The sequence below is a fragment of the Anas acuta genome, chromosome 5 (genome assembly GCF_963932015.1).
Source record: "Anas acuta chromosome 5, bAnaAcu1.1, whole genome shotgun sequence".
NCBI classification, from domain to species: Eukaryota; Metazoa; Chordata; class Aves; order Anseriformes; family Anatidae; genus Anas; species Anas acuta.
The window spans coordinates 58,593,759-58,607,640 of NC_088983.1; the positions used below are offsets into that span (position 1 = coordinate 58,593,759).

The 13,882-nt window shown below is 42.9% G+C and overlaps 1 protein-coding gene and 1 long non-coding RNA gene across 4 annotated transcripts in view; both read left to right on the forward strand.

Annotated features, from left to right (window-relative positions):
* The first annotated feature begins 3,389 nt into the window (after positions 1-3,389).
* On the forward strand, positions 3,390-10,330 carry LOC137856608 (uncharacterized). The gene is made up of 4 exons (XR_011096624.1): positions 3,390-3,621; positions 4,261-4,390; positions 6,281-6,451; positions 9,698-10,330. It is a non-coding gene; the product is annotated as an uncharacterized lncRNA (long non-coding RNA).
* A 1,762-nt stretch (positions 10,331-12,092) lies between these two features.
* HIPK3 (homeodomain interacting protein kinase 3) overlaps positions 12,093-13,882 on the forward strand; it is a 65,563-nt gene continuing 63,773 nt past the window's right edge. Inside the window, exon 1 of one of the 3 annotated variants that reach the window (XM_068685096.1) lies at positions 12,093-12,352. The gene's annotated coding sequence lies outside the window, so the exon portion shown is untranslated. Of the gene's footprint in view, positions 12,353-13,001; positions 13,182-13,321; positions 13,464-13,882 lie in introns of those variants that run through there. The other 2 variants (XM_068685099.1, XM_068685098.1) reach the window with 2 other exon arrangements.

Below are 13,882 nucleotides of genomic sequence, written 5' to 3' on the forward strand. Positions count from 1 at the left end.
ATGACCTAGGAAACTTATCTTCATCCGTGATTCACCTAATATGATCTATAAGAATGAATTGGGTTGGCTGCCGTCATGTCTCTAGACCAAAGGAAAGTAAAATGTAATTGTAATGCAAATGTAACTCTGAGAATGCAACGCTCTGGAATAGAGAATCAACCGAATTTCACGCGTGTTGGTAAAAACGTGCAGGAAAAGAGAAAACAGCAACCTAGATGTAAGAGCCAAGTGGAAGATGAAGGCAATTAAATGCTATCCATATAGCTTCCAATTCCTGAAAGCCAGGCAGAAGCTGATCTGCCTGCCAGCCCCTGGGGAGGGTTGCAGCAGGCTCCCAGGCCGGGCTGGGAGCACAGCATGTGCCCTGGCACACCTCTTGGCTGGATGAAGCCGTGGCAGCAGCACCATGCAAGCCCCTGTTCCCAGAGGAAATCAGAATTATGGCATGACGAGAGAAAGGAAGGATCTCGACCTCGGTGCGGGAGGGAGGGCTCTGAATCACGCAGCCCAGGAGTGCGTTCCTAATACGGGATAGGAAACGACTCAATCTGGTTAATTTTAACAGTGCTACATTTCCACGGCCCTTTAGTGCAGCCAACACCATGAGGTTAAATACCGTCTCTTCTTATTCAAAGAAAAATCAAAACTTTGCTGATAATGCATGTGATTTTGTACTTCCTGCCAGACCACTACAGAGTGCTATTATTTCCCTTAATTGTGAAGTGAATTTACTATAAAGCTCACTGATGGGAAAAAATTGCATTACTCGTCCATTGTTTCTCTTTGATTCCTTGGCTGGCTTTCAGTCCTGCCCTGGAGCTGGGCTGTTGATGGCATAAAGCAACAGCACAGCTTCTGTGGACACACAGAGGGTGCCTCGGGCTGGGGCACGACTGGACGGGACATCTTGGAAAGCATTCAAAAGGCCGTGTGGCTTTGGGAAAATAACACCAGCTTGCTGCTGGGATGAGAAAGATGAGCTTGGGCTCCCGCACATGAGTTGAGTATCTTCCCTTTCTGGCTTCCAGGTGATGGCTGGGTGCAGCTCCCCAGGCCCGCCGTCTTCGTGGGTGTCGTTCCTACCCTGCTAAGAAGCATCGCATAGAATTGAGCAATACGGGGAATACGTGGTTGGCAGCAACCGTGGTTTTCCTCAGCCACTGCTTGGTCAGGAACTGGTACTGAGGCATTTTCAGTTAGTTAGCAGCTTCCTGCTGTGGGATGGCATGTACGGCATGGTTTCGCTTTGTTTGCTCTCTGTGTTTTATTTAAAACACAAAGTGAAAAAAGATGCAGGCAATTTGCAATACTTGCATGTTCCCAGTGCCTGGGATGGAGTTATGGTCTGAAAGGTTCCCGTATGGAACAAAAAATCAGCAGAGTTGTTATTTAGATGAAAACCTAGATGAGGTTCAGCAAGTTTTGCAACATTTACTTCTCTGTGAAATGCTGCTTAAACCTGGTTTTCCACTAAGAAAGACTGATTCAACTAAATTGGAAGGGTTCATAAATGTATAGTGATCTTGGTAGACGTTTATAATAATGTCAGCATGTTGTAATGTAATTAAGCTGTTGCATTTGTCTTTCTTTTCCAATATATTTTTCCAGCTCTGTCACTTTTGGGGGCCGTCTTGATGCGTCTTGGAAGAATAATTTCTTGGATGTCTAAAGCAAGCCTTTTGGGGGATGTGTTAACTAGGTAATTTCTGGTACCAGTTAGCTCTAAGTAAGTAAAGCAAGTACACAGAGGACTGTAGAGAAAGACCAATTGATTTTAAGATGTCTGGAAAAAATAGTGAACGTTGTGATGTGTGGAAATACGTCGGGAGTTTTCTGTGGACTGAAATTAACCATTTTGAAGCAGCATTGGGTATATCCTCTGGAACAGCTTGCTTTAAATTGTACAACTATATGCTCTCTAGCTTAGATACAATAATACTCTGAGCTAATATTCACTTAGAATTAGAGTGAAAAATAGATTTCATTTTCTCATGTTAAACTAATTACAAAACTAAGACTTGAATTAGAAGGTTAAAAAGAGGTCTCCAAAATAAATCACTTCTGAAGCCCTAAGACCTTGTTGGTTGTATCATAAATGTCAAGCTGTAAAAATTATGCTCTGGAAAGAAACTAAATTAAAAGTACTATACAGAAAGGAGCTTTGCCAAAGATATTTCAGTGAGTAAGCTTGACTCCACAGTCACTTAGCGAGGATGCTGATAAGGTACAAAAGCCAATGTAAAATCATTGTAAATAATGTAAACGCAATTGATGCTAGAAATGACAGAACTCAGTTTGCTAGTCCAGAAGGCATTTCTGTGGCTGCTGTTGAAACATACCCATACTGAAATGAAAAAGGATAAATGACCATGCTAACTGCAACCCAGATACTCCCTCATGATCAGAAATACAGCTAGGAGCTGTTTTTTTTTCCTTTTCCTTAGCTATACAAAAAAATCAGTTAAAGAACATGAGTTAACCTGCTTATTTTTAAGCACCAATTAGTGCAAAGGCTGCAGACATCGATTAAATTAGTTTTAAATGCCTGGTAGTAAGAAATACACTGTTGAAGAACTAGATAATTAGGAAATTTCCTAATGTATTTTTAATTAAAGATAATATTCTGAGCTTGAAATTGAAACATGGGAAAGTTAAAGAAGTAATTCTTGAATTGAACTAGTGCTTTTCAGTATCGTCTGAGTGGAATACTACTCTGGCTTCAAAGCCTCGTATAAGCAGCTAAAGCAATCTTTCACACATGTAACAGATACAACTGTTTAATAAAATATGAATGAAGAGCAGCTCGCACCCTGCTGTGGAAGAGTTATTAGTTTCTAGTATAATAGATGAATTTGCATCTGTTGAAGAAATGCATTTAAATAGTAAAGAGTGTTTGATAGTTGCATTTCATATGTTAAAAAATATTTATACTGCTTTTCAATTCACAAGTAAATAGCTATCACCGTACCAGACTATTAAAAAAAATCCCTATTTTTATGGCATATAGAGATGAATGGAAATACACTATAAATTCTTTTTTTTTTTTTTTTTCCACTTTAGCCTGTAAATTTCCCTCTTAAGGTACTGGCCGTTGGGGATAGATAGGTATGATTGTAAGCAGTGCTGAAAGAAATAGGGGAAGATCCGAGTAAAATCTTGCCAGCAGTGTCAGTGATGTACTTTCTGAAGGTTTCGGTGAGCCTGGTATTCCGTTTCAAGGGGGTTGTGCAGTATGCACACTTCTATGTCTTTTGGGAGAGGGGAAATGTTGGCAGCCTAACCATAATGAATAACACTGGAACTGGCAAACTTCCTTCCTTCAGGAAAGGAGGAGTCCTGAGGCAGGCAGCTGGCGTGCGGGTAGACTCTGCCTGAAGTGCTGGCCAACATCGTCTCCTTGTTCCTTGTATATTCCCTTTTCTGTCTGAACCGAGCTGTTGTGTCTCATCTAATACTTAGGTAGCAAGTTCTGAAAAAAAAAAAGAATTCAAAAACCATCACTTTGTTTTGTATTTTAGGTGACTCCTGACCATGAAATTCTGGTTGACAACCCGGACTGCTCTGCTAGCGTTATGGTCACTGTGCCCACTGAAATTAATGCTGTTATTCCACATATTCATAGTAAGTCCTGTTAATTAGTAATATAATTTCTGCATTGTGATTTTGATCAGGTTTTTATGTAGTAGATCCACATAAAGCGCCAGGAGATATTTGGCTGAAAACGTAACTTTTACTGTTATTCCAGCGTTGTTCGTCACAGCTGTAAGCATAAGAACCTTGATAAAATATTCAGTGAGCAAATTTGCTTCAATAATCAATAAGCAACTGGAGCCACATTCATCCTAGAAATAACTTTACTGACCATAATGGCTCTGCACCAGGAATTCATTTAGCCAGCATGGCTTGTGCTGTCTGTAACTGTCCATTAGCTCCCTCTCCACGGTGAGATGTTGAGGTTTGTGCCCAGACCTGACTCGGCCCTGCTGCTGCTGGTCCCTTCTGGAGGTGTTGGGATTAATGGCGAGTGCTGCTGTGGGCAAAGGTTGTTACTCATGCAATTTGGCTGTTATCAAGAAAACTAGACATAAGGGGGAAGCAGTGTGAGGTGCCTGGGGTGGCTATGGGGCCAGGGCACCTTAGCTCTGCTTTGCTGGGGCCTTCTTCCAGGCAGCGGCTCCCCGCTGCTTGGGGCTGTCCCACCACTTCCAGCACCTCTTGGCCTTTCCCCTTGTTGTAATCTCTGCTTTCTTCGCCTTCCAGGTGTTAGTGAGAAGCAGGCAGATAAAAGCGGATGGAAAGCTGGCTGACGTGTGCAGTAGGTACTTGTGGCTTGAAAAGAAATACCTTAAAACGTGCCCCATGAATTAATTGGCTTTTGATATATAGAAAGGTCAGTTGAAAAACCCATCCCTGTTGATTAAGTAGTGTGGCTTTTTTCATTTTTCTCATGCCTCAACATTTAAGTATTTCAGGTGGTGCCCTAACACTTGCCTTCTAGCTATAACCTTGAGTTGCTTTTAGGTATTTTGTGAAACATGAACGGTAGGTGAAAGATTTCCTCACAGGATGCCCTTCTAACGCATTTTGAGTTATTATCCAGAATAAAAATGCTTGCTATTAAATGTTCTACATGCACTACGAAGCGTTTACTACAATAATATTTAGTGTTTACGAAATTGAATTGAAAAAACAATGCAGATTTTTAATTAAAATATTTGGTTATGTTCAGATAAGTATTTTTAAATAAAATATATTTTTAAATATATTAAGATATTTTATAAGCTGCATATAGAAAAGTAAGTCTATAAAAGTGCTTTTTGTTATTGAACTAGGAAAAGAATAAATTTATACATTGAATAATAATTGTCTAGAATAGCTGTACGTGTTTTCTTGCTTAAAGTTCAGTGCAAGATGCATGAACGGAAGTACTTTAATCTCTGACAAATGTACTATTTCTGTAACATGTGCCAGTTTTATCTTATTCTAGACAGAATCAGTTTCTATGAGGAAAAATAAATCTGAAAATGGTTTTGAAGTTCAGTGCACGTATTAGAACCGTGTAAACTGTGCTTCATAAGTCATGAGCACAGTGCTGGCAAAAACAACATTTTTACATTCACTTCCAATTTTCTGTTTTTCTCAAGAGCTTCAGTCTGTATTAAGTAGCATCTGAAACTGATGATGAGGGCTTTTATTTGTTGTTGCAAAGCTCTGAGGATAATGTAAAAATGTTTGCACATATATTCAGTAGAATCATTGTTATGATATGGCAATGCTCAGCCTGGTGTAGTAATAATTCGATGCTTTGCAGTCTCTGTTCCTTCATTTTTCTCACCTGTTGTATCTCATCGCTGATCATTTTCATGTTGAATGTGATGCGTCTGTGACCATGTTTTTATTTATAGGTACAGATTTGCCATTTTCCTTTCCACTTCTGCTCTGTCATCTTCCAAACATCAAAGCATATATATTTAGGGTACTTCTGTCTTCCAATAAGTGTGCTAATTATATCAAACCCCGATAAAGCCAGAAAAACAAACTGATTTCCTGACTGCCTTCATCCTAAATGTGATTAAAATGCTACATGGGTAGACGTGCCTTCTTCAAGATGGTATTTTAGTATACTTTACACATTTTTTATGTAGTCAAAAGTCTCTGTAATCTAAGCCAGAAAACAACAAGAGCTAAAATAAATCTTATTAGAAACAGTAAGTTAAAAAATAAAATTATCGAACGAAAATATTGCTAACCCTTTTCCTGTGATTTAAAATGCTTATAAACGTAAAACATTACAGGCTAAAATAACCGCAGCGCCAACTGCACATGCAGTTAGCTACGTAGCAGTGTTAACTTATCTTCCCCTCTATTGTTGAAAGCGATATTGCATACAGGCTCCAGTACTCTGCGGACCGTAAAGGCAGCCTGCTGCTATTGTGCTGGTGATGTGATACTTTCTGCCAAGTGTCTCATTACTAGGAGTGGACGCGGTGTGTTTCACTCGGTCAAAACAATCCGTGAAACTACTGCTGAACATCACGTTTTCTTTTGGGACAGGCTTGGACTGTTAATGGTCTGGAACAGAAAAAATAACAAAAAAATATATGCAGATCAGTTCTGTAATGTGAAAAAAAAATCATTAGAACGCTTGTATCTCAGAATAAACAAACTCATCGGAAAACATATTCTCTGCTAAACAAGGACATGTTTTTTTCTTATAATGGTTTGATCTCATTTCATAACTCATGTAATTAAAACGTGTCTTCTCTGTTGTTCATTGCAGGAGGCAAGTCTCTAACGTGGTAATTTAAATCTTTAACAAAATACCAGTTAAAACAATCTTTGAATGATGGCTCATGGGAGGAAAATAAGGAAGGCTCTAAGATAACTGCTTTTGAAATGTAGGAAAACATAATACTGAGTTCCTGATGTATTAAACTGCAGGAGGCTACAGGTGAGCAGCTGAAAGCCTTGTGTATGTTGCTTCTGGTAGGACTGCTCCTCGGGAAGGTTTTCTGCCACAGACAGACGAGTAACAGGACCTTGCCCCAGTGCGACAGTAGCTTGGTTTGTTGTGTGGTTGTTTTTAATGCAGGTGGATTTTGGGTGCCACTGAGCGAGGCCCTGGCTTGGTCCCCAGGTGCGTGCAGGATGAGGCAGGATGGAGCAAGGCGGTGGGGCCCTCCGCCGGGTTATGGTTAAGTGGTGGTCTGGTGCCATGCCTGTCCCCCTGGGGTTTGGTGTGACTTCACCCCAGCCCTCTGGGGGGAAACATGGTGTGCTCTCAGTAAAGGGTGAACTTCTCTTTGCCACAATGCAATGTCAGTCTCAGCTGGGAGTCAATGAATTGCACTATTTACTTCAAAAGGCTTTGGAATCTGTCCTAGAAGCACAACCCCAGAAATCCTTATTCAAGTGGTTTTACTGAAGTAAATAGAGTTACTAATAAGTGACTACTCACTAGAGTAATGCAGGATTATGTTTAAATTCAGTAATTTGACTGCCCACTTATGTTTAATGACGTTTATTTGCAGGAATGATACATTCTGGAAAGTGAGGTCAGCCGGAACACTTGTGGTGTTCATACGTCTGCAACCCTTGATCCTGCAATGTAGTAGTCACTAAAAATAGGAGCCATTACTCAACTGTAAAAATGAAATGGTTGGCAATATTAGTGGGTGGCACACTGAATATTCACAAGTGTGGGATGCAGAAGTGTGATGCTCATTTCATAACAATAGTAAAAAGTACAATATTTATTCGAGGTTTTATAAATTACCATGGCATCATAAACATTTTACTCTGATTTTTTTTTAAGCAAGTTATTTTTCTCCTTCACAGGAGAAAGTGTCTCTCTTTTTTTTTTTTTAATAAAAATACATTCATCCAATGTTTTGATATTCACTTGGTAAGGTTATTTTTACTGCTTGGCTGCCATAATTAAGTTTAAGTTGTACTGTCAGCAATGTTAAAGCTACGTTTTCTATTGTTTGTATTCTGTTAGTGTGATTCTAACTATAATTATTTTTCATTGACTGGTTTGGGTTATATCTTTCCATGTTTGGATTCTCACAGTTTTGTTGTGTAGTACTCAGGTATTGTTAAATATTCTATTTGTCCTTGCCAAGTGCCTGAAAAATACAAACATTAGATTTTTGTACTTATTTAACGTTTGTTAGTCTTATTAACTTCTTCAAATTCTTTTGCTGTTAGAGAGAAGAAAACTGTGGATGTAGTGTATACTTATGTGAAAGACACTCATATGCCACAGTGGTTAATAACTACCTGAAAATAGCAAATTAAAGTAATAAGGTAAGTAAGTTTCATGAAGATCTCATCTTTCCTTGTGGATCTTCTAAAGCATACACGAGGAATGACCCACTTCTGCAGCTTTTACAATGAAGAAAAAAAAAAACAGATTGAAAATGAAAGTATTGATTGAAAAATATAATACCATGATACATCATTACTTACGTGATTCAGTAAAGGCATTTACGCTACCCTGTAGAATACTGCATTATTCTGCCTTTTTATGGTTAAAAAATATGTAAATGTGAATGAGTATTTAGCGTAAGCAGCTTAGCACACTGTGATGAAGCATTTGTCAAATCTACACCTCTTGATGTAAGATGAGCACAGTGGAATTTCAGAGCATCCCTGGACAAAATCATCTGTGACAGTTGGCCAGGTGCCAATTTTATTAACCATAGTTGTCCCCCTTGGTTGTTTCAACAACAGTGGCTCTTAAACTTTAAAAGAAAAGTAAGGTCGAAAACAAGCAATCATCAAAAAACAAACCGAAACAACAAAAAACAAACCCTGCAACGAACCTCTGCAAGCCCTAAAGTGGGAGTAATAATCACTTGTATAATTTCAAAATAAATGCTTGATAGTTTTCCACTTCTGTGCATTTTGAGTTGCTTGAGACATAAATGTCGCTCATCTATAGTGTAGTTGTGCTGCCTTTCCTTGATGATGTGAAAACTAAGGGTTCCACCTGGACAAATGTTTTAGGGAGGGAAGCTCTAAGTTCTTGCACAAAATTGGCTGTTCTGTATTTTTCTTGAGGTAAGCATTTATTACAAAGTGAGAAGGGGCAGTTGATCTCAAGTAGATTATACAAGGCTTTTATCTACATGATAACAAAAAAAGATTTTAGAGTTGCCTTCTACATTTCCGAAGAGCTACCGCCGCTGTGATCACCCTGTCATTATCTTTGTGCACAAGACCAAGCGTTGCTGCTTAACACTTGGCAGAATTTGAAATGGCAATGCCACAGTGGTGCGTGAGGGCATTAAGGGCAGGGGGAGGTACCAGCAGAAAGGCAGGTGAGCAGAAGAACATTTTCAGTCTGTTTTTTTTTTTTTTTTTTTTTTTTCTTTGTAAGAGCCACAGATGTGGGTCACTCCTCAGGCATACTTTGGGTGACCCATAAAGAAAGGTGAAGTCTTCATGAAATGACCGTCGGCATGTGCACGCCCCTTGCACAAAGCCTCAGAACGCACCACTAGCCCTTGGAAAGTGTCTTTTGTCCTTTGCAGCTTTAAAGCTTTTAAATCTTATGGAGGAGCCAGGCAAGTTAAACAGCAAGTAACCAAATGCACTTGTTTTCTTCTTAGTCTTGTGTTAAAGCTATTTTGATAAAGTAGTATTCTGATGGGCAAAAAATGAAGTGGAAATAACAGCTGTAGTTCATGTTTCACTACGCATGCTTATTTTTTCCAAATGACTAATAATGTAAACTGCATAAAGAAATTTTTAAATTGAGGAAATACATTCTCAGCTGAACTTCCAGTTGTTGCAAGAAGAGCCAGGTGAATCTTTGGTTTAAATTTGAAAGTAATAGCATGAAGGTCATGGTGTGGAAGGTTAAAAGCCCTAAAACAAACAACAGTGGGAGTGGGACCTTCCTCTTTGGCACTTTCCTCGTCACAGGCTAGACTTGCTACCGTGCTCTGCAAGTTGGGTGGCTGCAGCCTAACAACCTGAAGCGGTCACAGCAGCGTGTTCCCAAGCAGCATGCTGCTGGGTGGTTTGGATTTTGTAATTTCTACCCAGAAAACTAACCTGAGGTCTGTGCGGCTCTATTAGACTGAGGAAAAAAAAAAAATCTGCCTTCCTCATTGTTAGCTCTGACATCCACTGAACTTCTTCCTGAGCTAATTCAGCTCACCAAAGAAAACCTTCTGCTTTTTTGCAGGGCATGCTTCATCTACTCAGTAGGAGATTCAATGCCAGTGTCACTGGAGAGTAATCGTCAGGAGAATTGAACTGGATGCGTGGAGAGGAGTCAAGAAAATAGTAAGAGACCAGTTCTTGTCCTTTTAGCAGTGATGCTTCATTGTTACATGCAATTTCATCCCTATGTTGTTAGTGATTGAGCGATGGGCCTGACGGATGGAATTACAACCCTATGGCCCTGCCTTTCCAGTCCTTATCTGTGTGCTTTTGCTTCTCTAGCCAGCTCTAGTAGCACAGCCTTGTTCAGAACTCTGTGCTGAAGCACATTCAAGAATTAAGAGTCTGGCAGATGTAAACAACGTATGAAGTGATGTAAACAACTCACACGGGCCATACAAAATATTTTGATGATGTAGCTTATAGCAGTTTGAGTAAAACAAATTGTTCTAGCCAAAGCATTTTCTGTCTGTGTCTACACTTAGGATTTTTATAACAAAAATAGCACAAAGTGTCATCGGTAGGTGTGCTGCCAAATGGTTCTAGTCTGGGTTTGTCCTCAGATCTTCTCTTTTTGCTGCATACTAGTCTTACATCTATTAGAAATGCCTTTTTCTACGATTTCTCTTTCTTTTTTCCACTCTGAGCACTAGCATCTAACTACTTCTTATCCTCAGTAATGTTATAGAAACGAGGAAGAACAAAGAGCCCATGGAGGTGTGTGTTTCAATGCTGAACTTTATAAACGAATCTAAATGACACGGGCCTCCTTCCACTAAGTCACTCAAGTACAGTGAAACAAAACACTCCCCTTGGAGCCCTATCAGTCGTCCATGTTACTTACAGGTGTAACAGGAGTTTCTGCGTTAACCCCTCAGTTGCCTACTGGCACAAAAATACCTGCCCGGAGAAAATTAGGACAAGGATGTGTTTGCTATTTATCAGATGACAAAAATAAAATCATGTGAGAGCTTCTCAGACACAGCCGTATTTAACTTCTGATCCAAGTGTTTGTCAGAGATTTTAAAACTCGCTGATACGCTCCATGTGGCACTGCTGTATGTTGTAGATAGCTTAAAAAGTCCTCGATGGCCTCAGCAAGCCTTATAGGTGGGTGGCTGAATGAGGAGAATCAGCACTTGTGCTTTGCAGTGGCACAAGCTGAGCTGGAGCTCTTGTGCCCTTTTGGTCAGGTTACCCTGTGGGTCCTAAGTATGAGGAAGTTTGCACTCAGCACAAGGAAGACTTATTGAAACAGCTCCCAGATAGGGTAAAATGATGGATATTTGGGGAGATGCTAAACTCTGAAAAAGCAACTGGAGGAGTTGCAAAGAGGTTTGAGAGATGGATTACACTCTGGTGATACTCCTGCTAGTGGAAATCTAGCTTGATCTAAACACTGATTATAAAAAAAAAAAAGAGGAACATATGAATGAAACTGCAAAACGGTGCTGTATTTTGGGAGGCTCTGTTATTTAACAAGCATGACCAAGTCGTGAGCAAACATGAAAAGCCCAGAGAGCTCAGCATAACAGGAGAGGTTATGCACCCCCAAACATGAATTCCTTCTCTCTAAACTTGAATTCAAGCCCATTTCTGAAAGCTGTTGGTGAAAATTGTGCAAATGTATCAGTGGAGTGTTGGATTCATAATTTGCTCTCTGGTTAGAGGATCAGCATCATTCTGTTTACAACCATATTTGGATTTGGTTGCCCAAGTAGAAGAGGCTACATGGGGAACAAGAAGAGAATTGCTTCAAGTAGTTCCTACAAACCAGCTGTAAAAATATGGCAAGACTAGTTAGTAGCTGAGTAGGGGTATTTTATTTTTCAATAGATCACGAGCTATTAATTAGGGGGTGATGTATGCCAATTAATGTTTGTGGACGCAACACACTTAGGGATAGAATCAGTATATACCTAATGCTTTATTTCATTCAGGCATTTTAGGGTTTGTATGCTTAACTGATCGAGAATGTTTCTCTGTTCTCTCTGAAAGACTGTATAAAGTCTTTCAAAACAGATTGTTAATATAATGTGTATCAATAATTCACTAGGAAGCCGATCCTTCTAGGAGAGGTGTGAAGCATGACTAAAACCTGTACCACCCGCAGCAATGCGACCAGCACCCCTTACCACCTACAATTTCCTAGCGCTGGCTCCCACCTATTTTTCCCCACCCCTCATTTCGGCGTGAAAAATAAACGATTGCGGGCGGTTGGGTGAGTAAAAAAAAACCACCAGCTGGCTCTTTGGGGCAAAGAGGTGGAGCCCCGAGCCCTCTAGCAGCGCAGAGGCCTGGTTGTGGGCACGGGCTGCCCAGGGCCTGGCAGTGCCCGGGGCCGTGCGGGGGCGCTGCGGGCGGGCGGAGGAGGAGGAGGAGAAGAAGGAGGAGGAAGAGGAGGCGGAGGCGGGCGGTGGGGGCGGGCTGGGTGCCGGCCCTCCCCGGGACGATGAGGCGGAGGCCCGGGCTGCCGAGCGGGCTGAGCCGCGGCGCTTCCCTCGCAGCCGCCGGGACAAGATGGCAGCGGCCGAGGCGGCGGCAGGAGCAGCAGCAGCAGCAGCAGCGGCAGCGGCGGGGCTGAGCGGCTGAGCTGAGCGCTCCCGGACATGCCCAGGGCGGTGGCGGCGGCAGCGGCAGCTCCAGCCCGGACGCCAGCGCGGCCCGACCCGTGAAGGTGAGCGGCGGGCGGGCGGCTCCGTTCCCCCTCCCCCCGGTTCCCCGGGCGCCGTTGGGGCCGGCGGTCGCCCCGGCTTCGGTTGCCGGCAACAAGCCCCGAGCGGAGCTGGGCGGCGGCCGCCGGTCCCTCGGTCCGTCTGTCCGTCCCCCGGGGCCGGGCTGTGAGTACCGTACCGCCTGTTGACGCGCTCGGCAATATCCCCGGGCCAGGCCGGGCTGTGCCCGCCTCGCAATGTCAGCGCCGGCGCTGCCCGCCTGGCAGGAGGGCGGCTTCAGGCTGCCGGGCTCGGCTCCCCCCACCCCGCCCTGACAGCCTCCTGCCTGCTTTCTGCAGGGTAACCTCGCTCCTTTCGGTCAGCGTAACGCCTCGAAAGCCTGCTATTAATACCGAGATCAGGACGCCGAGCAAAGCTGCGGCCGTGTTGATAACCAGGCGCGTTTCTCTGATTCCTTTCCAGCCTTTCCTTCCATGACATCATTTGCAAAAAGTTTGCGCCCTGCTTTCAGAGCAATGCGGAAAAGCTCGGCCGGGCTCCGGCTGACTTTGTGGCATAGCCGTAATGCCATAGCAGAATTAATAAAGTGCGGGAGGCTTCTGGAAGCTAAGTTTAAAATTCACGCCGTAACTATCTCGTAAGCGCGGCAGCCGGCGGAGAGATTAATTAAGCATCTGGAAAATAGGTCAAGACTGCATTACCCAGTGGCGTGGTGAGATGGCAAGCGACCGGAGCGAGGTGTTAACATGGATTTACGGGGAGACAACCCCTAGGGCTGGAGCAGCGGTGCTGGCGTTATCTGCCCCGCCGCCAGCCCGGTGTGGTAGCACGGTAAGGAGATGGCTGCGAGCACACGGAGCAGGCACTGGAGGTGGCTTTCATGTGGTGCCCGTGCTGCTGGGGTGGTAGTGCTGGCTGTGCTACTTGTCTAGGGTGTGGCACAGGCTGTGCTCATAAATCGGCCCTGCCTTTGTGGGTCTGTGCCGAGAGATGCTCTCCTCGGCGTGGTCACGGTGTAGGCACTGCGATGCCATGGCTGGAGTGGAGCGTGGTCAAAGGAATCGCTCGAGAAGCTGCTCCGGATCTGCTGTCTGAGATTTTTCTTTGTTTGAGGTTTGTTCTCTTTGCATGTTTCCTCCCTCCTGTCTTTCAAACAACTACCTGCAAAAACAGGGAAATGAGGCCGGCTCCTGCATAACGAGATGCTGGAGACGGAATAAAGACAGGGTGTGGGGAAGAAGTGTTTTCAACTTATCATTTAGAAGTCCGCATCGTTAATAGAAATATTACAGTCTGTGCGTGCTGCTCTTCCTGTTCTGCGCTTTATAGCAGTTGCTTCAAGACAGAGTTTGTGTCGGGGGGGATTTTCCAAAAGCTGGTGTTGGATTGACTGCAGCCACTAAAACTGGCGGGACTCTAAGTGGTAATTTTACAGGGCACAGTGCTGGTTTGCCCACTTCGTGGGTAGAACAGAATTAGCTCTGCTGGTTCACGTTAAAAATCCCAGCCTAAGCATGTGGGGATGTCAGGCT